This window comes from Neovison vison, chromosome 3, assembly GCF_020171115.1.
Source record: "Neovison vison isolate M4711 chromosome 3, ASM_NN_V1, whole genome shotgun sequence".
In the NCBI taxonomy this organism is placed as follows: Eukaryota; Metazoa; Chordata; class Mammalia; order Carnivora; family Mustelidae; genus Neogale; species Neogale vison.
The window spans coordinates 199,382,350-199,409,380 of record NC_058093.1 but is presented as its reverse complement, the minus strand read 5'-3'; the positions used below and the strand labels follow the sequence as shown (position 1 = coordinate 199,409,380).

The 27,031-nt window shown below is 51.0% G+C and overlaps 1 protein-coding gene across 1 annotated transcript in view; it reads right to left on the bottom strand.

The window, feature by feature from the left end:
• Positions 1–27,031, bottom strand: part of TMEM132B (transmembrane protein 132B) — a 94,934-nt gene that overhangs the window by 12,253 nt on the left and 55,650 nt on the right. The window lies entirely within an intron of this gene.

Here is a 27,031-nt window from a genome sequence, read left to right as displayed (position 1 = left end):
CATGACTCGAACAGAAGGTAATTTGTAGGCACTAATTAGTGACAAATACTGATAAATAGACTGCAGGAAAGCCATTCTGTATTACGAAATACTGACAAGCAAAACCATAAACATAATTTAATGGAGTTCTATAACCTTTGCTGCCTCTTTTGTGTGTTTTTTTCTTTACTTCACCTTTTTTATGTACTCAAACCACCACTAATCAAACCCCAGGTGCAACATATTTTCCTCCCACACCATATTTGAGGATGCCTAGAAGGTAGCCATATGTTGCTAAAAACAAAAAACAAAAAACCCCACGTTATTCAAGCCATAAGGAGGATCTTTTCTGAAAAACCAAGGAAGCTTTGCACTAGATTCACGTCTTTGTCAGAAACTACTCAGGAAGTGTGGGTATGAGCACTGCTGCCCCATTGCACTGGATCACTGAGGGAAGCTGCTGTCACCGGGTTTGGCTCTGTCTCGGGGGCTGCCCCATCAACGCCCGTGTCCGCTGGCTCCTTGTCACACAATTCCAGCCTCCATCTCATGTCACCTCTTCTGGATAAACCAGAAAGATGTGGGTGACGTCTCTCCAGGGCCATCAGGAAAGTATCATTTAGGTACAGAGGTGGGGAGGGTGGAGGGGGCGAGGGTCACTTCGGGTGCAGGGGATGCACCAATCAACAGTTTGTCACCGAGTCACGACTGCAAGGGGCCCACAATGTGACCAAACTGGCTGAGGTCACCCACTGTTTTTTGGGGTGCAAGCCACAAACGAGGATGTACTCTTGACCCTCTCTTCCTCACCGGGGTTAGTATCCACAGCCCAGACCTCCCCTGCGAGCTCCAGATGCTCAGGTCCAGAGCAAGGTCAGAAACATCAACTTCCAAACTCCAAAAGCCAACCTCCTTATTGTTTGAGATAAATTATCATCCCCACCCGTCCCGGCACTCACCGAGTGAAGAAGAGTCCTCGAGCATGAATGTGCCCCCAGAAGGAGAAGGAAGAGATGCACCCAGCTCACTTAGAGGGAAATCGAGAACCAGGAGGGGCTTGAGCAGCCGGCTGCTGAGCCCTCCCCCGTGCCTCCCGGCTCCTGGCCATGTCCACCTGCCATGTCCCCATGTCCTCAGGCCCCTTTAGAACTGACCAAGGTCACTAATGGGAACGTGGGCTGAAATCCCAGTGACAGTGACTGGGTGACCCCGGGCTCAGGGAGCTGGAGGGCAACAGTGCAGGCTAGCTCCACGCGTGGGCCCCCTCCCATCCTGCAAGGAAGACTGAGCCCTCCAGGGACAGGGAGAAGAAACACGAGGAACCGAGCAAATCAGCTGTCTTGTGCCCAGGCTTGGGAAGAGAGCAATCCGAACAAAATCTTGGATTGGAGCAGAAACAGAACAGAGGAGCATGTCCTTATTGTAGATCCCTGTGTTGCTGACGCAGCGGCGGGCCCCGATGCCCTTCCTTCGGGTACTCGGAAAGGGCTGGGAGCCCAGCAGGAGCACTCAGTGGGACACAGACACCCAGACCCCTGACGGCCACGGGCGACCCCCCTCAGGAGAATGGGTCCTCTCACCGATGGCAGTTGCTGCCTTCTCCCGGGATCAGCCGGCCGGCACCGGCCCTAGAACGTTCCCGATCCCACCTCCTGCAGTCCAGACCTCGGCTCTCCCGCATTTGCGGAAAATCCTGGTTTCTCCTTGTCGGTCGCTACCCACCCACCCACACTCCCATTTCGAAGCACTCGAAACATGTCCCACCAGCAGTAACACACCTGTTTTGGAAACCGCAGGGCCCTTTCTGTGCATAGGAAATTTCGGAGCCTGTGCAGTCCAAAGACCGCCTCATCTTTCAGGGGATGAGGGGTGGCCGGAGTGGAAAAACTTAAATTAAGAAGGTAACAAAGTCAGAGGCCTTAGGAATTCATTCGATTGCTTTCTCTGGGGACATGTGTGTCCTTGGAAGACAGTATGTGTTGCCATCCTTAATGAATCGGATTAAAACAGCTCAGATGAGGGGAGTCCCGTTGTAGGCTAAGCCCCGAGTTGCACCACACTGCATACAACTTATATCAGCTTTATGGACTGTGCATTTGTGTCCCCCCGAAATTTACATGTTGAAACCCTCATCCACAATAGGATGTCTGAAGATGGGGCCTTTGAAGGGCAGTAGCATCAAAGTGTGGAGCCCGCGTGGTGGGGTCAGCGCCCCGAGAGGAAGAGACCCGGGAGCCTACTTCCTCCCTCCGCTCCCCTTCGTGAGAATAGGACCAGAAAATGTGGTCTGTAAACCCGGGGTGGGGGAGGGAGGCTCGCCCCAAACCCCCACACTCTGGTCTCACACTTCCTCACATCCAGAACCACCAGGGAATAAATGTTTCCTGTTTGTGGACTCCATGTTCCCAAGTGTATCTACTCGCCAGTATTGCTCCCAGCACCGTCTCAGCGGATGCAGAGCAGTGAACTTTGAGTCCCCGCCTCCCGCCCCACATGCTTGCAGCCAGACGAGCTGAGGCTCCGCCCTCCTGTGCCAGCCCTCCCGCGGAGAGGACGACCGGAGGACGGACACCAGACAGAGCGGGGCAGGGAGTGTGCGGAGCTCCTGGGCAAGGGCCAGCGGGATCGGGTTCAAATCCCGACCCCAGCACAGGGGTCATGGGGCAGCCCTAGGCGAGCCGCTTCACACTTCCAACCTCATTCCCTCTTTGTAAAATAGAGAGACTCTCCAGAATGAGTTGATTTGGGGATTTCAGCTTATGGGCTACGTGTGCGTGTGTGTTTCCTCCCGAAGGTTCAGTATTAGCTAGTTCAGTGTCTGCAGTGACTTTAGGGAACACAGATAATGATGCAAATAATGAGGACGAAGACAGTAGGCACCTCCCATTTGGATGGACCTCAGGGCCTGCAGCCCTCTCCTCCCACGCTCGGTCCCCACAAAATCTCTGCGAGGTGGGGGTCACGATCCTCACTGCCCCTGCTTCGAATCCGGGGTAGAGGAGAGAGTGCCTCTTGACCCAGGCTTTGAGGGTGTGGGCAACGATGTGAGCCCTTGGCCCCCAGGACTGCCGGCCCCTGGCTTCATCCTCCCTCCTCCTCCTGCTCCTGTCAGGCCTCTCCAGCAACTTCCTGTCCTCACCGGGTAAAACCCAGACTCCCAGTGATGGTGTACAGGACTGATGACCTGGACCTCCTCCTCCTCCAGCCCGGCCTTGCCCAACACCCCGTCCCCAGCACAGGCTCCCTGCCAGGGCTCCTTCTTCTCGCCCTGGACCTCCCCGGGGCTCGTGCCCCTCCCGAGGCCCTTCCAGGACCCACCTGTGCCAAGATCCGCTTATTGTCCAGGTCTGCAGAATCATGAACCGGTGTCTACTGGCCGTCCAAGCACACACCTGCACTCCGACCCCAGCAGGCGCACACCTTCCTCATTCCCAACAGGACTACAATTTTACTCAAAAACACAGCCCCCCCACCATCCATCATGGGCCCCGCCAAGCCCGCCAGGCTACCCCACTCTCCTTGCCAGTGATTGGCTTAGGGAAGACTGTGTGACACAGTTCTGGCCAATGAGGTGTGAGAAGCTCACGTGACCCTGGAAAGGGTCTCCTTGCTCTGAGATGTTCAGGAAGCTGCCCTCCTTCTACCGGACGCTGTCACCCTGCAGATGACAACAGGCCTGCAGCAGTGATCTCAGAGCCGTGAGGGAGCTGGCTGAGGACCAGGCGGACGCTGCGAGTATGGAAGAAGAGAAGGAACCCCTTCCCCCCGGCCGGGATGAACCACCGGACCCACCCACCTGTCACCAGCCAGCCGCAGGCCTTCGGATCCAGGTGATTCACTTTCTCTCATTGTTAAAGCCGTTTGGTCCATGGCTTTTTGTGACTTGCCCCGAAGAGCAGCATAGATCTTATAGGACAGCTGGAATGTCACTCCGCCAAAGGTGTCCCTTGAGTCATTTCTCATTTTAACTTGGCACTCCCTCACCTGGTCACTCTGCATCTTTGGGACACTGTTTGCCTCTGATTTACCGTGTGTGCGCCTGCGTAGACTGTAGTCACACTATGTCCCATTGCCTACAGCATGTCACGTACAACAGTCCTATGGCGCATATCCCGTGGCTCACCTCCTACGGGTTACACCGGATCGCCCGACCGACCCAGCGCTGTACAACTTCCCTTTCAGTACTTGGCACCATCTGAATGCTCCTGCTGGTTATCTTGTTCTTGTCTTGGTTCCCCATGTGGAGGTGATCTGCTTGAGAACATGGACCCGTCCCCTGAACTGCTGGGTCTCCACATCTAGCACAGTGCATGGCACACTGAGGTGTTCAACAGAGAGACGCTGGGAGGGAAGGGGTCTCAGTGGTTTCCCCCGGGTGCCCCCACGGGAAGCCCGCCTGGGCAAGAAGAGGGGGAGGAGCCTTAGACAAAGTCATCAGGTCAGTCACATTCAGAAGACAGAGACAGACCAGGAGCAGAAACAAAGGGCAAAGCTCAGGAAGCTGCAGGTCAGAGAGCTGACCCGTTGGATTCCCAGCATGAACGTGGCCTTTGGGCTAGGAACTGAGATGTCTGTATTATGTCACACGCGTGTGTGTGTGTGTGTGTGTGTGTGTCGGGGACAGAAGACACGACAGCAAGGTCGAGATCAGAGCCTCCCGCCTCTCTTCTAACGGATACATTCAGGGCTCTCTGAGCCCCCGCGGAGCATCGAACACCCAATACTGTGAAACCTCATAGAAGAGCCGAGGACGGGAACGTGGACGTTGGAAGCAGACGACCCCCGCCCTGTCGGTGTATGAGCGTGTGCAAGAGGGCTTGTGTCACCTTGGGAAGGCCGCCTTTGGAGGTCACTGTTTCACTGTCAAATTATACTTTCGCAGCTACATTACCTCAGAGCAATACAGGAAAGTGAAAACGGGTTTCCTTGGGGGTCCTGTAAGGTGTATCCTTTACCTCATTTTCTATTTCAAAAAGAGGCAAGAATTGAATCTGTGTTTCAGCTGCCCTCTGAGTTTGCCACTCCCGTGATCTGTCTGTCTGTCTGTCCTGAGACAGTGGACTGCACATAAGGCTCTTCTCGAGATCCCTCCCCCACCCCAAGAAAGCACTAGAAAGGGAAAAAGCTACATGGTCAGATAGTACGTTTCCCACGGTTCATACACACACAAACACACACGCACCCACACCCACACCCACCCACACACACAAGGCTAAAGTCCCATATTACAATCAGCAAAAAAACCTTAAAAAACCTTTGATATTCAACAGTCGATCTGAATCAAACAAGTTATATTTATCACCATGATGAGCAAAAATGCCCTGTCTGAGGGAGCAGTAGGTGCTCACAAAATATCTATTTTGCCTTGAGTTTGGACACTTCTAAGAAACACAAAATAACAGCCATCGGGAACTGCTTTCTACGCACCTACTATGCGTTGCTTTTAAAACTAGATACAGACGCTTACCCATTAAATCCTCCCAATGCTCCACATTAGGGGTTCTGTCCCCATGGCATGGATGTGGAAACTGAGGCCCAGGAGAGGCTGCTTGCCCAGGGATCAGAACTGGAGAAGGGCAGGGCAGGGGTTCGCACTTGGCCCCTCTGAAGCAAGGGGGCTTCTCAGCACAGAGCATAAGGACCTCAGTGCAGCCTGCACAAGGAGAAGTCATGGTCCTGCCCCCGAAGGACGTGACTGGGAAAAGCAAGACCTAAGTACACACGCCAGGATTTTGTGCCCAGCTTATGGAGACTCCGTCATGTACTGGGTCTGTCTAAAGGCTCGCTTGGTGGAGTCTGTGGTTCACACACCCGTGAAACCATGACCACACTCAGACACGGGACATTCCCATCGTCCCAGAAGACCCCCTGTGCCTCTTTTTGGTCCACTGCTGCCCCTGCCCCTGCGTCAGGCACCCGGGATGCGCTCTGCATCACCAAGTATCAGGTACAGATTAGTTCAGACCGGCCTGATCCTTAGTCCTTAAGGCCATGGACAGGGAATGAGAGTAACACGCCGGGTCCCAGCCTGGGGTCCAGAGACGAGGGCCCTCGATCGAAGGCTTCCCTCATGACTTCTGAACATCACTCCCCATCATCTGGGGCCAGACTCTGCCCCTGCGAGCCCAGGGGCACTAGGCCTTCCAGCTCGGACAGTCATGACTCCATCATTCAGAGAATGCAGAGACAAGATCAGGGCCGAGGCGTCTTCTGATGTAACATAACTTTCCTCTGTCTGAGATCCCTCATCTGCAAAACAAGAATAGGTCATCTACTCATTTAACAAGTGTCTGGTTCATGTCACCTGAGACCCGGGAGCTGTCCTGGGTGCTGGGGAGGGAGAGGCAGACAAGTTGAACAGCAAGCAGACAGAGGGCACATCAAGTCGCTAGGTGGGTTGGAAAGGAAGCCGGAGCCGTGTGAGCACAGGCAGTGGTAACAGAGGGGTGCTCTAAGAATGCGCAGGGAGCCCCCCACCCCAGACAGGCAGCATCTGAGCAGAGGCCTGATGAGGTGAGGAGTGAGTCACAAGGACGTGCACATCTCTGAAAGTGGAGGAAATGGGAGGAGCAAAGGCCCCGAGGCAGGGACTTTCTTGCCATATTCAGCAACCAAAAAAGAGAGGGCACGTGGGCACAAGGGTAGCCAAGGGGTTGGATGTTACCCAATGAAGGGCATTGCCGTCCCCGAGAGGAGGGAAGGCTACAGGAGAGGCGGACCGGGGAAGAGAATGGGTCCGGAGTTTGGGTTTGAAAATATTCAGTCTGAAATGCTCATTAGACATGCAGATGAAGATGCAAAGTGAGAAGCTGGGACAGGAGTGTAGCGCTCATGAGAGGGGCTCGGGCTGCAGAAATCCCAGTACTCCGAGCCAGGACCCTGAGTAACACCCCTGCGTGGAAGCCTCGAGCACGCCAACACGTAGAGGTCATGGCTAGGACGACTGAGTGCAGGACACTGAACACACGGGGCCAGTGTGTGACGAAGGGAGGGCACAGCAGAGAAGGCGTCTCGGCAGGTAAGTGACGGAGGTGCTTGGAGAAGTCGCAAGGTGCTTGTGACTGGTTATCGGTGCTGCCGCGAAGTCAGGTGAGGTGTGGACAGAAGTCTGATTGCGGCATCGGCCACGCAGGATGCCCTGGAGACCCTGACACAGGGGCACTAGGGAGCCCAAGAGGCAAACACCTCATGAGGGTGGGCTCAAGGCAGAATGGGATTGGGAGGTCTTTTTTAAGGAGACCTTCTTTAAGGAGGTCTGCCATAAGCGGGGGGTACAGTGGATGAGAGCACCTGTTCGAAGTGTGAAATACAACAAACCACAGAATTCACTTAGCCTGGCACACAGTGAGGGCTCATCACTAGCCCAGTAATCATGATTTCCCTAACAGCAGTGGTAAGAGTGAATCAACGCAGCTGCCACTCCGAGCTTCACCAGATCTGCTGGCGAATTGGCTGCAGACCGGGCTACAGTCAGGCGGCGAGTGTCCGTGAGTCCCAACCGTCCATCCAGCTCAAAGGGCTCATTTTCCCAACCTTCGCAGGTCGAACCCCACAGCCCCTCAGCCCCGCACCAAACCCACCAAATACCCACTAGCAGCGTGGATACTGAGGTCAGAGAAGAAATCCGTTGCCTGACCACCCGGAGCTTATGGCTGAGAACGAGCGAACGGAATCACCATTTCCCGAGTGAGCATCAAACCTAAGTCGCTGATAGAAATCCGCATCGTAATACTCCGGCACCCTTGACCAGTACCTGTCATGTAGCAAGAAAAAAACGGACCTCTTCAGGGAGGCTTTTCAATCTGGTCACCGGAATAAGAAAGAAGACAAAATCACAGACAGAAGTGCAAGTTAACAGTTGGCCAACCGATGGCAACACAGAGCAAAGCCTTTTTCGGAAAGAAGGAGTAGTTTCTCAGGTCCGAAGGTGGGGGTCCGTGACGACTTCTCTTACACATGTATGACCTCTCTCGTCCCCCTAGCTCCATGGTGGGAGGTAGGAGGGAGGAAGACAGGAAAAGCAGGGGAGGCAGGGGTACTTCTCTAAAGATGAAACCCAGCAATACTGCATTTTACGACGTATGAAACACTATAGTGTCTGAGATTCTCAGTTGCCGCAGGTGGCAGATTTTACAACGGTCCCCAGTACCGTACCCTTATCCTTTGCCCTCCTGGTGCTTGCAACCTTGATGAGCTGAACCCCAGCAGACCTGAAGACCCATGAGCAATGACAAAGTACTTGCGATGGCCTGCGTTTGAGATACGGGGCTGTTTGTCACGTAGGAGTAACTAACTGATGCCCTCGGTGATGACGTGTTGTGAATCTCACCGTAGAAACTACACGTTGTGTCATGGCCGATGCGCAAGAAGTACGGACAGAAGGTACGGACAGCCGCTAAAGGTTCCTGAAAAGCTACTTACCCTACTATGTGTAAGTCGCTCTGAATTTTCTGTCCTGTTCTGTTGCATCCCATTCCATTCACTCCTCTCAGTGGCATTCCATGTGAGCCGTCCCATGCCATCACTTTTTACAAAATGCCGGTGAGAGCCCAGGAAAAGTGGCCCTTAATTGGAAAAATCTTGCACCTGAGCACTGTGGGAAAGTTATAGTTGATCCCATTTTACAGATAAGGAAACTAAGGCTCAGTTAGGTCACCGGGTTCGTAGTGGAGAGGGAGAGCCAGCGTTCCAAGCTCTTTGCTGCCCCGATAGTCTCCTGTTGTACTCTCCTGTTGCGACCTCTGATCCCCTCTCTTTATTTAGTTCGTCCTTGGCTTTCACATAAAGTATTCTTAAAATAAGAGGCGTGGGTTATTCCTGGCTGAATAAAAACCAGAGACAGAATCAAGTCAGCCAGGTCCCAGTTTCAATCCAGAGATGTAGAAGGTTGTAAAGAACCTTCCTCCCACCCTTTGTCAAACTCACGGAGTTAAAGTGTCTTAAACCCACAGCAGAAAGGAGCTGTGGGGCTCCAGACCACCCTGGAATCTGGAGAAAGACACATGCCCACAGGGAGAAAGGGAGACTGAGCACACGCATCCCTGGGCAGACACTGCAGGATGCCGCATAAGCCAGTAAAAGGAAATCCGGGTGAAAACTGTTACAGGCTCGCCAAAGACCAAGTAGAGGCTACTGTGAGTAGGGGGAAGGCCCTTGGGTCTATAAATGTAGGGAAGTCTGTACCCCTGGTGAGCTCTGTGAGTCCCACCAAGCGCTTGGGATGGAAGATGGGGGAAGGGCTGGAGACAGCTTCCCCTGGGGGCCACTCTGGGCACGAGTGGAATCCCCTGCATCTAAAGGAAGCAGTCTGTATTCGATTGAAGCTGCTTTATTAAAAACTCGTGCAGGGGTGCCTGGGTGGCTCAGTGGGTTAAGCCGCTGCCTTCAGCTCAGGTCATGATCTCAGGGTCCTGGGATCGAGTCCCGCATCGGGCTCTCTGCTCCGCAGGGAGCCTGCTTCCTCCTCTCTCTCCTGCCTCTCTGCCTACCTGTGATCTCTCTCTGTCAAATAAATAAATAAAATCTTTTAAAAAATAAATAAAATAAAATAAAAACTCGTGCATTACTCTGGCAAAGAGCCATATGTTCAGGTTAAACTGTAGACAGTGAGAATCTCCAGGACCTAACGTGCACCGGTCACGTTAGCGGGCCCTCAGAGGACGCCAGGCTTTCGTGAACCAGATGCATCCAGCTCTCTGATATCCTCCTGTACCCCCTCCCTTCGGTTAGGAAGCATTAACACGCCACCTTGGTCATCGGCGCTGTCCCTGGAGCATTACTGAACCTAACACCCTAACACCGTGGGACTTCGGAAGCATAACCCGAGTCTTACCTCCCTCCTCCGCGATGCCATTTGGCCTCCCTGGGCACAAAGCGAGCGTTTGCGTCTAAAACCGATCCTCCTCTTCCCAATGGCCCACGCAAACGGCAGCTGGGCTCCGAAGTGAACGGAGGTAAAACCGCATCCCACCGGCGTTACACAAGAAGGGCTCCGTTTTCGTTCATAAAGCACAGAGCTTGTGATTTCTAATACAGAAGTACACACGGAGCCACGGATCTCCGTGAGTCATGGGCGCGGCTGACATGTTACACACCGCAGCGGGGGGCGTGGCGTCTGCAGGCCATTCCGTCCTCTCTCTGCTTGGAGCGCTCGAGGGAAGCAGGGGACTCCGGGGTGTCCGCTCCTCCGGCTGCTGTCCCTGCCTACACTTTCCGTAAGGACAGCGCTGAGTCCCTCCGACAGTTCACGGGCCCTGGGCCACTGTGGGGCCTCAGCCCGCTCTTCAGCGCCTTCCTGAAGGGGGAGAGGTCCACGAAGCCAACACGACCCCTTCGCCTGCCCCTAAAGGACAAGTCTCTGATGACGGCAGGCAGACGCTTACAGCATGTTGTGCCCACAGGTACCAGCTCACACTTCACCAGGCAGGCGAACAGCCAACGATCAGATGCACCATCCCTACCGCGTGTGTGTGCGGGTGTGTATGTCAATGTGAGTACACGATATTCGGGGCCGAATGCATACAGTTGAATCGTCAAGAGTTAAATAATCCTGCAATACAGCTCTGAGACCTCCGGGCCTCTAGTATGGTCATGAAGGCAAACGCAAACATCAGGACTGAAATCGGTGGCGATGTCTGCATCTCCCGCCAGTGGTACAAGCCGCTTACGTATTACACAGAAATGGGTATTAATTCTCCTAGAGCACTCTAGGAGAAAACGTCCAAGGACTCTGGCTACAGGAACCTTGTATCCATCTCTTTTATCTTCACATGCTAAGACCTGCCCTATCCATGCTTACTTCTCTGCCCTCCTAGATTGGAAGGCAAGGCTTTTGAGGACAAGCATGTTGCCTTATTTGATTCTCTGCAGCAAGGATCATGGCCTGGGGCCATGAGAGAGACCCAGTGGCTACCCATCTGTGAGCCCTGCCCCCCACAACCTCCAGCCAACAAGCTCTCAGCAGCCCTGTGGTCCTACCAAGGCCCCCGCCCTCAGGAGACTCCCCGAGTTCTCCCTAAACCAGGTCTGAGCACAACTTTGCACTCAGTCACGTTTCTTTCCATCCATTCTTTCTCACGCAGGCCGGTCTGGCTTCCTGAGCTGGACCACACCTGGGAGGTACCCTTTCCTCACCTCTACAAAGCAGTCAGTCCGGAGCCAGCCCGTACCTCCTGGGCTGTCCAGGCCTCTCGGCCAGTGCACACCTTGGGGGGCCGGTGGGCAGAACGGAGGCTGCTGAGCTTCTGTCCTTTCCCATCTAACACACGACTCCACTGCTGACCTCTGAGGTCCTGGTGCTCAAAGAGACCTCAGAGATTATCTGATAATGACCCACGCAGAGATGCAGCCTGGGGCCGGCGAGTGGGGAGGACAAATCCGTCTTTTATTTTTTTTTTTAAGATTTTTTTATTTTTATTTTTTATTTGACAGAGAGAAATCACAAATAGGCAGAGAGGCAGACAGAGAGAGAGAGAGAGGAGAAAGCAGGCTCCCTGCTAAGCAGAGAGCCTGATGCGGGACTCAGTTCCAGGACCCTGAGCTTATGACCTGAGCCGAAGGCAGAGGCTTAACCCACTGAGCCACCCATGCGCCCGACAAATCCGTCTTAACAGCACAGAGAGTTCACACAAGTCTGGGAGTCAAACTCAGGCGCAGTGAGGGGCCAGTGATGACGTATGGTGGGTTCTGGGGAGGACTCCGAGGGCACAAAATGAATCCAAGTGTCCTGGCCCTGGAGGAGGCCATGATTGGTCGAACAATCACCTACAGGGTGGTCAGGCCTCCCTGGGTTGAGTCCACTTGAACTACAAGGAGGGGCTGCTGGGCACGGGCAGCTGAGGCGCTCAGGACACCTCCTGCCCAGTAGGGCCCCCTGACCGCCCTCCTTGTTCAACTTCATCTCCTGCTTAATCACTGGTACTAGGGCAGGGCACAATCCCCGTGTTCTGCTTACTGGGCCGCGCCTGTGCAGAAAGGAAAGAATTCCGGTCCTTTCACACTAGCAGGAAAAAAAAAAATCTCTGTCCAAATCGTATTCAGCAAGGTTTGAACCCACCCTCCCAAACAAGTGCTTCTGAAACTTTCTTTGCCCCTTAAACCAAACGACACCAGCAAATGAGGCCCGAGGTGATGATTTATTGTCAAGTTTAGCATACGCTTATCTGCGGAATGTTTTCATGTTCGCATCTCGTCCCCTGACACAGGGAGATTTTAAAAGCACTACCAACGCTTGTTAGTTTAGGAAGGGATCCAAGCCCTTCGCTTTCATCAAACAGTGCCCCAGAAGGGATTAGGAGCTGTTGATCGGGTGAAAGCCCAGCATATGGCCCTGCCCAGCCTCCCGTGCCCGCGCCGACCGCACTCCCGGAGCCTGCTGGAGAGAGACACCGGTAATTAGCTGCCACTGGCCCGGATACCAGAGTCACAAGCTTAGGTGTTCGGGGCTTGCACATCAATTAGTCCCATAAAAGAAGAGCATTTTGGCAGGATAAGCATATTCTCAGGGGAACGAGAGGGCTCATGCTTTCCAAACTTATTTTGAAAGCACTTACTTAGGAGAATTTCTCTTGGAGAGAAACTTTTCTAGCAAAAAAAAAACACTGAATTATGAACCCTGGGTGGACAAACTGGCAGCTGAGAGATTTTATCTCTGAGACTCCAGGTAAAGGGGAAACATAAATGCAGAAGAGGGTCTTAGCCTCCAGTAGCTGGAGGAGCGAAATGTACAAGACAGGGTTGTGCAAGGTCCGAGCTGGGAAGCGCCAGCCGAGACCAGATGCGCTTGTGGCTGCCAGGAGAGGGCTGGGCGTCCCGAGTCGTACTCTGGTGACCAGCTCCTGGGAGCCCAGCCTGGCTCTCAGTCACAGGGTTTAGCAAGCAGTGCCTTGCAGTGCGGAGTCCCCAGACGTTCCCCAATGGCCTCTGTGTCTGTCCCAGCCTGGCCTGAGCTACGTGACATTCTGGGTATCAAAACTCTGCTCCGGCCAGCCCGAGAAGTAGCCCCATGGTGAAATTAAAGCAGTTCATGAAATGACTCAGCTTTGTGGAGCCCCCACTTAACATCCAGGGCACGTAAAGGTGATCGCACCTGGTCTACTTACTATTTCTCACTAATACAGCTAACTGGCCTAATGCATTTCTCGTAGATCTCAGTTCCCATGCAGGTAGACCGTACGTTACCCCCACGATTGGCCTGGGATGCAGCAGCAGGGTGTTGGCTCAATAACCAAACCCCCTCCCGGACGTGGGGGGTGCGGTGACCCAAACGAGGAAGAGGTCGTCTGCTGTTGGGGACTGTGGCAAACTCAAGGGAGACCCCAAACCCGAGGCAAACAGGACAGTTCTCCTCCGCGGCCTACCCCTGCCACACGAGAACCCTGGGGTTGCCAGAGATCCAACTTCGCGAGGGAAATGGGAAATCCAGGGTTTTGGTAAAACTGACTAGTTTTTTGAATGTTGGCATCTAAGCATATACATTTTACAAAGTACTTTCCTGGCCAAACAGAGGTCTTGAGGGCTGTGTCTGCCTCAGAGCCTACTGTTTCATGGCCTCTGGCCTAAGGACATCCGGATAGACAGCTGACCCTTGAACGATAGAGGTCTGAACTGTGTGGAACCGCCTACAGGTGGCTTTCCCCCATAAATACAGTATGTCGTGTGAATGTATTTTCTCTTATGATTTTCTTAACAACATCTTACTTCCTGGGGCGTACTTTACTGTGAAAATACAGCGTAGAATACACAGAACATACAAAATATGCATTCATTGACTCTTATGCTATCAGTGAGGCTTCCCGTCAATAGCAGACTATTTTAGGAGTCAGAATTCTACTGTGCAGGAAGTGGGGGGCTTGGTGCCCCTCCCCCGGGGTTGTTCAGGGGTCCACAGAATAGGACGGGATGTCAGTGGTGCAGCACAGAAAGTTCTGATTTTGTTTCGCTTTCCACGCGACACATTGAATTTTGAGGCCCGTGCGTGGCTTCAATAGACCACACGCTTCAGTGCTTACTAATCCCTTTCTCAGCTCCACAGACTCTACCAGAAATAGGAAACAGGTCTGTCTTGCTTGCCAGTGCGGGTCTGCTCACAGTGGCTGCTCTAGGGAGCTCTGTCTTGGGGAGGAATCTGGGCTCTCGCCAGAAGGAGTGCCGGAATTGATGAGTGATGTCCACGTGGGCAAGGGTAGGAAGTGGCATCTCTGCACAGGTTTTTCTTATTCTGTATTATTTACATAATATTTATGAAACCAAAGTTCATTTGCCCAGTGCACTTGAGAAAGGCCATTCAGCCTGAACCAGGGCCAAGTGCAAGCTCTAGAATCAGAGCTGGTAAGTCCTGCAAGATTCCTAGTAGTGTTCTGTCACTCAAAGAGGCTGTCCAGGACGGCACATGAGAAACCAGCCATCCAGAGGCGTGACCTTCTAATAAACAGGCTGTCTCCACACAGGGCCGTCTACTTCTCTGTGCAAAGCTGTGCTCAACAGAGAAGGAGCTGGAGTGTAACCCAACTATTTATTAAATGTTAGACACCAAGGGTGTCAGGAACTCGTTGATACATGCCTCTCTCTCCTCTTGGGAACATATGCCCTGGGGAAAGATACGCTTGAAACCCTTGATGACGGAAAGTGCTCCGCTGTCCAGAGCATGAAGGGATGACTTTATTAGGGCAATCGCTTGGGGCTGAGGTCTTTAATTTTTAAAAAGAGGCTGTTATGCTGAGGTTTAGAAGTGGTCAAGTACATACAGCACATTTGGGTTGGGGGCTTGTGGAACGCTACCCCAATGCCGTAGGAGGAACGGAAGTGAACAGAAGAGCTTAAAATCTGAGATTTTCTTTTAGCATTTCAGGTTCAGCTTTAGATGTCTCCATGGCAAATTAATCCAAGAGCTGTTTAGAAGATGTAATCAGTAAAAAATGAATAAATTGACTGTGTGACTATAAATGAAACCCATCCTCCTTGCAAACGGAAGGGATAAGGGTCCATTTGTGTAACAGACAGCTGAATGAGCCATTCCCTCCACCTGAGAAATCCTGTTCCTTTGTTTTCAGCTGAGACAGAATTTATACTTCCAGGAGCTGCAAAAGGCAGTGTTACTCTCCGAAAGTCCATCCTGACCTAGCCATACACATCCACAGAACGCTGGCAAACTGCTCGTGCTAACTTTCTGCATCCTTGGGGGAAATCGGTGAGCTTCTCAGGGGACTCCTTTCATCTATGGCTGTCCCGTCGCGTGGGTCCCTGTGTCCCGCCGCGTGGGTCCCTGTAACTCTCGGCTGGAAGAGGCGTTCTAGCCCTTCTTTGTGGTGCTTCTTTTTATGTCCATTGGCTCCTGACATGAGTGAATTTCTCTACAGATACTTGAAATGTTTAAGAGAAAACGAGGGCACATTTGTGTCACTGGGAGACCATTACCTTCATCTCAGGATATGCTTCACACGAGTCGACTTCAGATCATCCAGGGAGGGGAGAACCCCCATGAATTCACACACGGGAAGAGCTCGTACGTCGACGCCTAAGAAGCGCCTGATAAATGCTAGCTATCGGCATACACAAAATTCGGCCTCTTAGGCTCGTTTGGAACAGCAGATTACCCAAGATTCCCCAGAGTGACAGCTGGGGTAGGATTAGAACCCAGGCCCACCAGACCCCAAGCTTGCCCTAGCCCACGAATGGCGGCATCATCTCCGGCACCAGGGAGCCCCTTGCCCCATGAGCCTGCATCCGCCGTGCGCTCAGAGAGCACCTGCTCTGTAGGGCCAAGCTCGGTGCTGGGTGATGGGGAGGCAGCACAAGCGACATCAGCCAGGTCCCACCCCCTGTGGAGCTGGCAGCCTGGGGATGAGGACAGATGAATGAACCAAGAAACCAACACATCATCACACCCTCCACCCCTGATGCCCAAAGCAGTGTCCCGCAGTAGCGTTTGCTCGGGCCGTGCATGTGGAAGGGACGTGAGTGGGAAGACGTGGTCTGTAGGGAAAGACCAGCCCACACGGGGTCCTTCGGCCCCAAGGGAAGGCACCCCTCACTCTGCTCCTGCTGATGGCTGATGATTGCTGTGAATGAGCTCCCCAGACCACGGGGGGGTACTGGGGCTGGGATGAAGAACAGGGAGCCCATCTTTCTCTCCCAGATAACCATCACAAAACTTCTTGCACGGTCACCGTTAACTCACTGAGGAAGGTCCAGACTTGGCCATAGCGGAAACACGCAGATTGGAGCCCTTGCGCTGGGGCCCAGACCCACAACTCCCCGAGAAGGATCTGGAGAATGGGAGCTACCCTTGAGGTGTTCTCCGACACAAATCCAGTCTCAGATTAAACAGTGAAAAGCCTGAGCAGGCAGCCTAATTCCCCGATGAGCTGTGCTCACCCAGCGTGGCCGCGCCGGGCCAGACACAGCTCCGAGATCCCAGCCATTTCTTCTCTCAAACCAGATGTGAGGTTCGAGGGACTGACCACCTAGTGATATTTGTTTCTTTGGGATATTGTTTTTCGACGTTTTTGAAGTTCATACGTTCAGCTGATGCTTGCTGAGGGCCCACTGTGCGCAGAGGCTGTTCTGGCTGGAAGGGGATCAGGCGCAAAATGCCCTACGCTCCCGGGGCCGCCAACCCAGAAGGTGTGAAGACGAGTGTGTCTGTTGTTTATGTACATACAGCTCGTGCGGGCACGCGCCCTGACCTGGCTCCCGATCTCTGATCTTCCCTCCTCCACCCTGCTTACCAGCCGTGTTACATCAAGACAGAAAAAAGCAAACAAATTTAACAAAAAAGCAAACAAATTCAACAAAAAGCACACAAATTTAGCAGAGTAAGAAGCTACCACAGAAGATGACGTGATGGAACTTGGCCCAGCTCCCTCGTCTGAGATGCCCCTCTCAGGCTGTGTGCAAACACCAGGGGCCAGGAGGGATGTGCCAGGACTAATGACCCAAACCCTTGTTGTGTTGGGAAAAACACTTTCATACCTAGATTCACATCACCATGTAGGATACACACAAAACCAGCCTACGTATCCCTGCCCAAACAGATGTCAGGGAACATCAGGGGCTTCTGCTTCTAAAATCAAGCTCAGGGCCAAGGGGACTGGACATTCCTTAGCCAGGGGGAGCCAAATCAGATCATGTTCCCTGCCCTGATTAGTATCTGCACCCCAGAGAGCTGGCATTCTAGAAAGTCCATCACTAAACGTGGCTTATGTTTATATGACAAACGCTTCAAACTAGAAGCCTCCCTCTACCCACTCTGCTTGAGACTGATTTCATAAGGCACGGACGGGCAATGAGCTTACTCCTGAGTCTAAGACAATGTTGTGTGGCTGCAACTTTTGCCATCTGTTTTGGAGTTGAGAAACTGAGCAGCATGAATTTACAAACCTCTATTTAAACACAACAACAAAAACCCAACAGAGGTGGCCCAGAATGCTCTTATCTCCCAACCTATGAAGCTCTGGGAGTTCCAAGATATTCCAAAACTTTCTTCTTCCACAGAAATAGCTTCAGAACACTGTATCACTAGGAGGGCAGAACCATGTGATCGGCTCAATAGACACAAAAAAAGCATTGAAACACTCAACAAACTAGGAATAGAAGGGAATTCCACAACATGATAAAAGACCAAAAAAAAAAAAAAGAAAGAAAGAAAGAAGGAAAGAAAAGAAAAAAACACACAGCTAACATTTTACCTAATGGAGACAAAGTGCTTTCTCCCAGAGATCAGAGAAATGACAAAAACGTGTATGCTCACTACTTCGATTCAACATTTTTTAAAGATTTATTTATTTGAGGGAGAGAGAGAGGGGAAGAGAATGCACGATTAGGGGGAGACCCCCCACTGAGTCCAATAGCTCAACATGAGGCTCGATCCTAGGACCCTGAGCCAAAATCAAGACTCAGATGCTTAACCGACGGCCACCCGAGTGCCCTTCTACTCAACATTCTACTGAGATTCTAGCCAAGGCAATTAGGCAAGAAAGTGAAATAAGAGACTTTCAGATTGGAAAGGAAGAAATGAACTATTGTTCTTTATAGGGGACACAATCTGGTATATAGCAAATCCTAAGAAATCCACTTAAAAAGGGTTAACACGAATAAACAAACCCAGCAAAATCACAAGATACGGGGTCAATATGCAAAAACCAAATAAGTGTCTCCACACCAGCAGGGAACAATTTGAAAATAAAAACCACTAAACGATCCCATTCACAATAGCACGGAAAGAATATGATACTTAGGGACAAACATACAAAAAAAAGAAGTGCAAAACTTACACTCTGAAGATTTAAAGTATTGTCATGAGAAATTAAAGGCCACGCGAATGGGAAGCGATCCCACACCCATGGTCAGAAGACATAACGTTAAGATGGTGATACTACCCAAATCAATCTACAGATTTAGTGAGAAACTGATCAGAATCCCCAAATTCCAACTGGTCTTTCAGTAGCGACTGACAAACCAATCCAGAAACGCATATGGAAAGTTAAGGGACCCAGCAGAGACAAAACAATCACACACACACACACACACACACACACACACACACACACACAAATAACAAGAGCTTGAGGGTTCACTAATCGTAGTTACAGAACTCACCACAGAGCAACGGTGATCAGCAGAATGTGGTACCATCCTAAGGAGAGACTTAGAGTTCATTGGAATAGAACTGAGAATGCATAAATTAAATCTTACATATATGATCAATTTCTTTTTGAAAAGGGACGCTAAGACAATTCACTAGGGAAAGAACAGTCTTTTCCCAAATGGTGTCGGAACAACTGGATGGCCATATGCAAAACAGATGAATTGATGTACTTAGCTCCCGTGATGCACAGAAATTAACTCAAAATAAACCTAAATATAAGAATTAAAACTATAAAACTTTGAGAAGAAAACATATGAGAAATATCTTTATGAACTTGGGCTAGGCAATTATTTCTTAGATACAACAGCAAAAGTATAATCTGCAAAAGGAAAAAAAAAAGACAAAAAATAACCCAAAAAACAGATAAATTGGTCATTGTCAAAACAAAAAACTTACACTCTTCCAAAGACCCTATTTGTAAAAAATAGAAAAAAGAGCCAAGTGGTTACGAAAAAGGCAAACCACAGACTAGAAGAAAAGACTTTTAGATTCCATAATGGATAAAGGACCTGTAACCAGAGGAAGAATTCTCAACATTTAATAATATACAGCAAACAAGCCGATAAGAAAAACGGGCAAAAGATCGGAATAGCCATTTCACCAAAGATCGGTGGATGGCAGATGTCACATGAAAACTGTCCGACATCGCTCATCTATAAAGAAGGAAAAGTCAAAACGAAAATGGCATACGCGCACTTACCCAGTGGCCGGGCTAAAACTAAGAAGTCTGAGCGTTCCAAGTGCTGACAAGGCTATGGAGGAACTAGCGCTCTGACGACAGGAGCGTAAAATGGCCCAACCACTTTAGAAACCATCTGGCAGGTTCTTAAAAGGTTATATCGTACACTTACCAAATGATTCCATTTTTTCTAATCCAAAAGCTTACGTCCAGACAAAACCCTTATATGAATGTTCACAGCAGCAAGAGTGGTGACAGCCGAGCACTAGGAACAAGCCGAGTGCCCATCAACGGATGCAGGATCTGTGGTATGGCCGTACGGCGGCTGCCACTCGGCAGTTAGAGGGAGGGGCTACTGATACACAACAGCATGCGTGACTCTCAGATTCACTGTGTGGGTGTGGGTGTGGGATGCCAGACACAGGAAGGAACGCACTCTCTACAATCCCATCTCTACAAAACTCCAGAAAATGACGATCCTTCTTAAGGGATGGAGAAAAGGTGAGCGTTTGCCTGGGGACGACTGGAGAGCTGGACAGGAGCGGCCCATTACACATTACAAAGGGGCATGAAGAAAGTTCGGGGCTTGAGGATATGTTCACTCTCTTGAGTCTGGCGATAGGACTTGGAACGTCAAATTTGTATGCTTTAAACATCTGCGGTTTGCTGTCTATCCCTTATACCACCAAAAGAGGTTAGAAAAATGGTCACGTGTGATAGCGTCCTCCACACTTTGCCTTCGTACCTAAATCCACTCACACCTGTGCGTCCCGCTTTGGGTAAGTGACCCCGTTAACTACTAAAGTTTGTGCAAATTATTGGAGTTCTTCGGGAAACCCAGTGAATCTGATTAGGGAGCTGATACGCTCTGCTCCCCACCAGGGCCGCCAGGCAAGAGTTTAAATTGTGAGCCAAGCACCACAACATCAACGAGGGTCCCTTTCCCTCCTACTGAACACAAAATAAAGATGTCCCCAGGAGGCCCAGGCCCTGCCTGATATCCGAGACTCATTCACAGGCCCAAGACTCCAGCACCCACCCCCTGACCTTGCACCTGAGCAGGGCAGGGTGGAGAAGAGCACACAGGAGGCACCGGGAGAGGAGGGCAGGAGCACATGGCCGTGCTGACCGAGGGAGCCAGGCAGGGGGCTCCAGGCCCCCTCTGGCTCATTCCAAGATCTCTCTGCATTACGCAGAAACAATTCCAGAATGGCAGCTCTTAATTGGAGATGCCAGAGACAGAAAAGAAAAGAGCTGATTCATATTGAAATCACAGTGGTGCTGACTGGAAGAAAGTGCTGGGAAGGCCGCCCTGCCCATCCCCCGGCCAACAGGAAATGCATGCCCCGTCCCCAATTAGGAAGGAACAATAAAAGTCCTAATCTTGGGCATAGAGGAGGACAAAATCGGGCAATAACAGCCAAGCTGCCTGATAACTTATTCTTAGCTGCCTGGCTCCTGGTGGTGGGCAAAGGGAAGGAAATTCATGCCCAGAAATAGAATAGCAGTGTTCTCTGTAGGAATTTTTGCCAGGCATTGCTGAGAGAGAAAGAAATCGCCTTAAGCCTCCTTTGGATTTCTCTCTGTCTCCTTCTACATAAAATTAGGATCAGTCTGAGAGCTTCTTGGAAGCCTGTCATAGCCCAGCCCCGACAAGGACCTTTCTCAAGAAGTCAGTGCAGAGAGCCTCGTGAAGGCCTCTTCATCGACACCTGTGGGGTCCTGACCACGCCCCCCAGTCCCACCCCCATCTGCCACGTAGAAGAGTCTTCCCTTTCCTGTCCTGCTTCCCAGGGCGGGAAGGTCAGACCAGCAGCCCCAGGCCAGATGTGCTCTGCAGAGATCTTCCAAATGAAGGACTTGCCACCATGTAAAAGTCAACACTCTTACACAAACATCTGGGTTTCCAGAAACATCTGTCTTTATAACGTCTGTCTACAAAAGAAGCGAGGAAATAGAGGAACGGCTTGTCCACTTTTTGGTGTGATGAACTTGGACAGGCGGTGGACTAATGCTTACTCAAAACACACTGAGCACAATGACTCGGGTTCCTGAGCCGTACAACACGGTGACACTCACGCCCACCACGTGGGGCCGTGTGGGTGGATCACTGCGCTGTGTCTGAAACAAGCAGAACGGAGTCTGGCACGGTGTCGCTGGGTGTGTTAGCCTGTGTGGCTGTGACTGTCCACTCGGATAGACCCTGGGAACAGGACCCCCATGGGACATGGACCCTGCCCTCAAGCGGCAGACGTACCACCATGCACAAGGATGGGCTATGAGACAAGTCCCTAATACATGTATCCACCTGGGGACCCATGGAGGGGGGGACCCGTGGGGTACATAAAGGCAGGAATGAGATGATGCATGGAGTGGGGGGTCCTGAGCAAAAACCAGAGGACAGCGGGATGTCCAGAGGTGCAGGGGACAGGGGAGGGGAGCTGGGCACAGGAAACAGCATGAGCACAGAAAGATGTGCAGAACTCCAGAGAGGAAGGCAGAATCTGAGGAGAGAGACCAAGTCCAGATGAGCCCCTGGATCCAACTTTGCCTGAAGCCACCCCTGCCCTTTTATTTGCACAACTCAATACACTGCCCCTTTGTTGGCTTAAGACAGTGGATTTGGGTTTCTGTGACGTGAAACCAAATGAAAACAAGACAAAACAAAACCCATGAGTACAGGATGTCAACACTACTGACCCATTAGCCACTACCTACCACACCTGTCCAAGTCCCTCCAGTGACACCAGCTCCAAAGTGTTTCTCCAAGGACCATGTTCAGGGCACACCAACCTTCCAGCGTATCCACTCTACAAATCCAACCACCTCGGAGAAAATGGGCTCACATGGCCTTTTGTAGGTGCTGCCAAACCCAGAAAAGGAGCTTCTCCATCAAAGTTGGTGTCCTCCACAGGGGACACTGGGTTCTCTTGGTGACCAGCTCCCCACACATTGCTCAGCAAGTAGCAGAAAACTCTGCATTTTTTTACCCACTTCCACCGCCTTCCCTTACCCTTCTCAGACAAACTCTGGAAACAAGATCCTTCCCTGGGGTAGAGAAGGCTTTAAAATGTTAAAGCCCTTTTATGAGGTCTTTAGCATCTCATTATCACAAGTCCAGCCAACACCGGGAGGCTGGGAACTTAATTATGGCAGCCAAAAGATGGAGGGCACCATCTTCAAGACCAGCATGGGCTTACATTTATTTCTCTCCGCGCGTAGAGGAGTTCCTCCCCCACTGACTGAGGTGTGGCTGGCTGCTGTGGTTCCAGAAACAGGACTTCTCTGACAAACAGTGCAATTAGCGACACATGAGAACATGAGGCCATCACTGAGTCAGAAGGATAGACAGTCAGGGATTCAATCATAATTACAACATGGAAATTGCATTTTTTTCCCTTCCTCTGAAGACCTTTAAAGAAACTTAGCAAAGACAAGAAAATATGTTAGGGGGGGGGCGTAAAGACCATTCCCCAAGATATCTATGCCCTCCTCCCCAACACCTGGGAATGTGATACCTTACAGTGATACCTTTGTAGGGGGGTAACCTGTGGCCCTGAAGTGCTCTGTCCAAGTTCTAGTAGCCCCTGCTACCTGGGAACATGACCTTATCAGGCAACGGGTGTTTGAAGATGCAATGAAGGATCCCGAGGTAAGATCATTCTGAGTTAAGGTGGCTCCTCACTCCACTGACCAGCACCCTTATAAAAGAAGAAGGCCATATGGTGATGCAAAGGCAGTGAAGACGGAGGCAGAGACCGGAGAAGGGACACAGCCACAAGGCCAAGGACACGGGAGCCACGAGAAGCTGGGAAGAGGCAGGAGGGATCCTCCCCTAGAGCTTCTCGAGGGAGTGGACTCCTGCCAATACCTTGATTTCAGACTTCTGGCCTCCAGATCTGGGAGAAAATAAATGTACGTTGCTCTAAGCTACTGAGTTTGAGGAAACTTATTATGGCTGCTCTAGAAAACACACACACACACACACAGGAAAAAGTTAATTCATTTAAGGATTTGAGATGAAAGGATTAGCCTGAGTCATCTGGGTGGGCCTAATGTAATCACCAGGGTCCTTGGTAAAGAGAGGCAAGAGGGTAGAGTCGGAAACAGGATAAATAGAACCAGAGGCAGAGAGGGAGAGTGAGCGGGAGAGCAGGGTAGAAAGAGGCTACAGTGCTGACCGGAGATGGGGGAGCGTCCACAGCCAGCAATGCAGGGGCCTCTAGAAGCTGGAAAACGCAAGGAGACAGGAATGCAGCCCCAAGGACCCACTCTAGACTCCTGACCCGTACAGTAAGATAACAAAAGTGCTTTAAGCTACAAGGTTCACAGCAGTTTGTTACAGCAGCAAGTGGAAACTAATACACCACCTTCCAGGTGATGAGGAGGAAAACAAAAGTCTTTGACAAACATCCCAGATTTCTGGATCAGAAAGCCCCAGAATGAGGCTCTGCTCCTGGTCATGGGGGGTCAGAGGAAGACCCTTCCAGATGACCAGGGGCCACTGCCTGGGAACTCTGTCCCCACATGCACTGCCCCAGGGACTTACTCACCTGTCTACATGCCCGCTCCTCGTGTACAAACTTAGCAATAGTAGGATCACCTCCTTGAAGTCTTGTTGTGAAGACAAGACGGTCCCGTATTTCTAACATCCTCATTAAAATAGCACCTGTCACCTACTATGTTCTCAACCAATGTTGACTGTGAATTCGCATTAGCTCAGCTGTCAGTTCCCAACAACAGAATTCATACTGTTCTACCTCTGCGGCTCCCAGAGCACCTGATTCGTTGCCCCCACACGTCCATCATCAGTTAAGTATTTGTGGAACAAGAACTGCCCCCAGGAGAACAGAAGCAGCTTGGGTCATAGTGCTGGAGCCAGGTCTTTAATGCCATGCCCCCCTACCCCCTTCTTTGAAGGCTTCCAGTAATAGGACATCACTGGAGGTGTTCCGACGAGGATCCAGTAACCACTCTTGGCCTGTCCTCTCTGGGAAGCTCTAGCATTCATGCGTCATTCATTGGTAGAGTCCACAAATACTCACTGAGCCCCCACCATGTTCTAGATTCTGCTTAGGACTGGGGAGAGCATTGCTAGTAAGACAAAGCCATAGACTCTGTAGACTTGCAATCATGTCGGGGTTAAAATATACAGATATGAATGGGTATTCATACATAGATATGAAGATATGCAGAAATACACAGATAGGAAGGTGTATTGATCTGTTACAGATCCAGTGCCAAGTGACTTCCTTCAGATAGAAGCTTATTTATTTATTATCCCCAAAGCTCCATCGTGGGACTCCATCACATGTAGGTTTGACAAGCAAATATTCAATGACATGTGCTTGAAATGACTGGAGGCTGCGTCGGAGGACACTTCCAGTGGAAGCTGCAAGGGAGAGGGATAAAAGACGGGCACATGTCCCACCACCAACTCTGTTTCAGTCTAACGGTGATACCCCAAGCTCTCCCTTCCAAACTGGCCTTGCCCGACGAAGCCCCAGGAGATCTGGCCACAGCTTGAATGCAAGGAGACAATTTTTTTTTTTTTTTTTTTAAATATCAACTGTGTTTTGCATTTCTTGAAGCCAGGTGTCCTCTCAGGGATTTTCAAGGACTCCTTTGATTACTGGTACTTCTGCCTCTGGGCATATGCTGACTTTCCCTGTGGAAGGTTCCACACTGTGTCATTATCATCCCTGTTTTATAGACAACAAATGGGGCTCAGAGAGGGGAAGCGATTTGTCCAAGGTCCAACAGAGAGGGAGGCGGAGTCAGGGTTTGAGTCTGTGTTGACCTTCGGAAATCTGAACCAAAGGGATTCACTAAACATACATGTTCTCTTTCTTTATAGTGAGCTAGAGCAGCTCCCTTTTAATTTCCACTCTGGGGATTTAAGTAGCTGAATCTACTATCTCCTGAACGATGGCCCCTGGAGGGCTTACAGAGAGCTGTCCTGTCTCCCCCTCTTCATCTCACCCCTGGGACTTTCCTTCTCATCCCCAGGCTGCACCCTCACACGTCCTGAACCTCACACGTCTCTGTGACCGATGTCAAAGACCTTCTGCCCCCCAGACGACTGTGAGCAGAAAACACTCCAATTTCCAGGGTTGCTCCCGTGCCTAGAAAGACACAGAATTCTCGGCCCGGGTGACTGAGAGCTGTCATTTGTTGCTGATTTTTAACAGAAGCCAAGTTACAAGACATGCCTCTCTTTCCTCTGAAATCTACTATCAGAAAACCATCAGCAGCAGTGCAACGAGAAGGGACAGATGCCCCACGAGCCTCCGAGGGGGATCGGAAGGGAGTGGTGGGGACTGCGGCGATTCGGGGACCCAGGCATGACGCACAGAGGTGTCCTCCAGGCAGCTCCCTGTGAGGGTCCCTGGAAGCAACCTGACCTTGTGATTTTCACAAGAAGCTGGAAATCCAGATTTCTATGTGAATTTGACAATTTTTACAGGGTGGCAAAAAATTAAATGATAGACACACACACACACATACAACGATTAAGATGCATCCTTTACTGTGTGTGTTTTTTTACATAGAAGTTAAAACTTAAAATTTATTCTTCCCAATCTTGCCAGATTAGACCAAGCTTCCAGCCTTTTGAAATCATCTATGTCCTCAGATTCTGTACCCCCTCCCAAGTCGTTCAATCCCAAATTAAAGAAGCCAATCCATTTACAATTTACATCTTCCTACTTATCTTCCTACCTCCTACTTCCAACTTCCTACGAACATCTTCCTACTTCCTGCTTCCTCATACTTATTCCCTAACCTAAACCACAGTCCCAGTACACAGAACTTCCAGGGCACAAAGATCTTTGTGGAACCCTGCAAGATTCTCCCCGGGGGACACACAGTGTTCTCTGCAACCGTGAAGGAGTGACGGAATGACAACTGTGCAGGTTAAGGGGATGGTCTCCCTATGGGGTGCTAACAAATGCCCACCCCCCCAGGTTGGGAATGGCCCTGGAGGATGCCGAGGGTAATGCTGTTTGTCTCAGCGTAGAGGCGACATTTACTACAAATATTGACACTAAACCCAGGACAAACGCACCACAGCCAATTAATTAACACAGACCCAATGGACTTGGACCCCAGGATTCGCAACAGAGCCTGGGCTCCCTTAGAACAGTCAGAGAAGCAGCTCCAAGCTTGATGGTCTGCTCACTCCAGTTTGTTAATCTGAAGATCAGGTCCTAGTTTGCTCAAAGAAAGCTCCATCTTTGTGAGGCCACAAAAGTGACCATTAAGTAAAAAACAAAAACAGAAACAAAAAGACACCAAAACTATTGTTTTCCAAAGCAAAGTATCTATCAGGCTGGGCAGAGACTGTTTCTAGTTTACTTCTGTGCAGGGGAAATGAGCAAGTCTAAGGCAGTACTGGAAGACAGAGCTCTCTGCCCTGGGGGCTCCCCCAGGCTCTCAGGAGGGAGCACAGGTGTAGGGGGCTGCGGGAGTAGGACACTTGGGCTGGCCGCCATCCTCCAGATGCCATCTCCATATGCCACCCCGGTATCTCCCTCTGGAGTGACACGGGGACAGTAAATAATGTGCAGTGTCAAAGGCAATCAAGGACGATGCACCATCACTATTTCTCCTTCCGTGAGGAGGAGCTTGTATGACTTGGCTCTGATCTTCCTAAACTCTGAATACAGCAGGCTTTAGATTTGTTTAATCCGACCTGCCCACAGAGTACAAGGCCCGCCAGGAGCCCC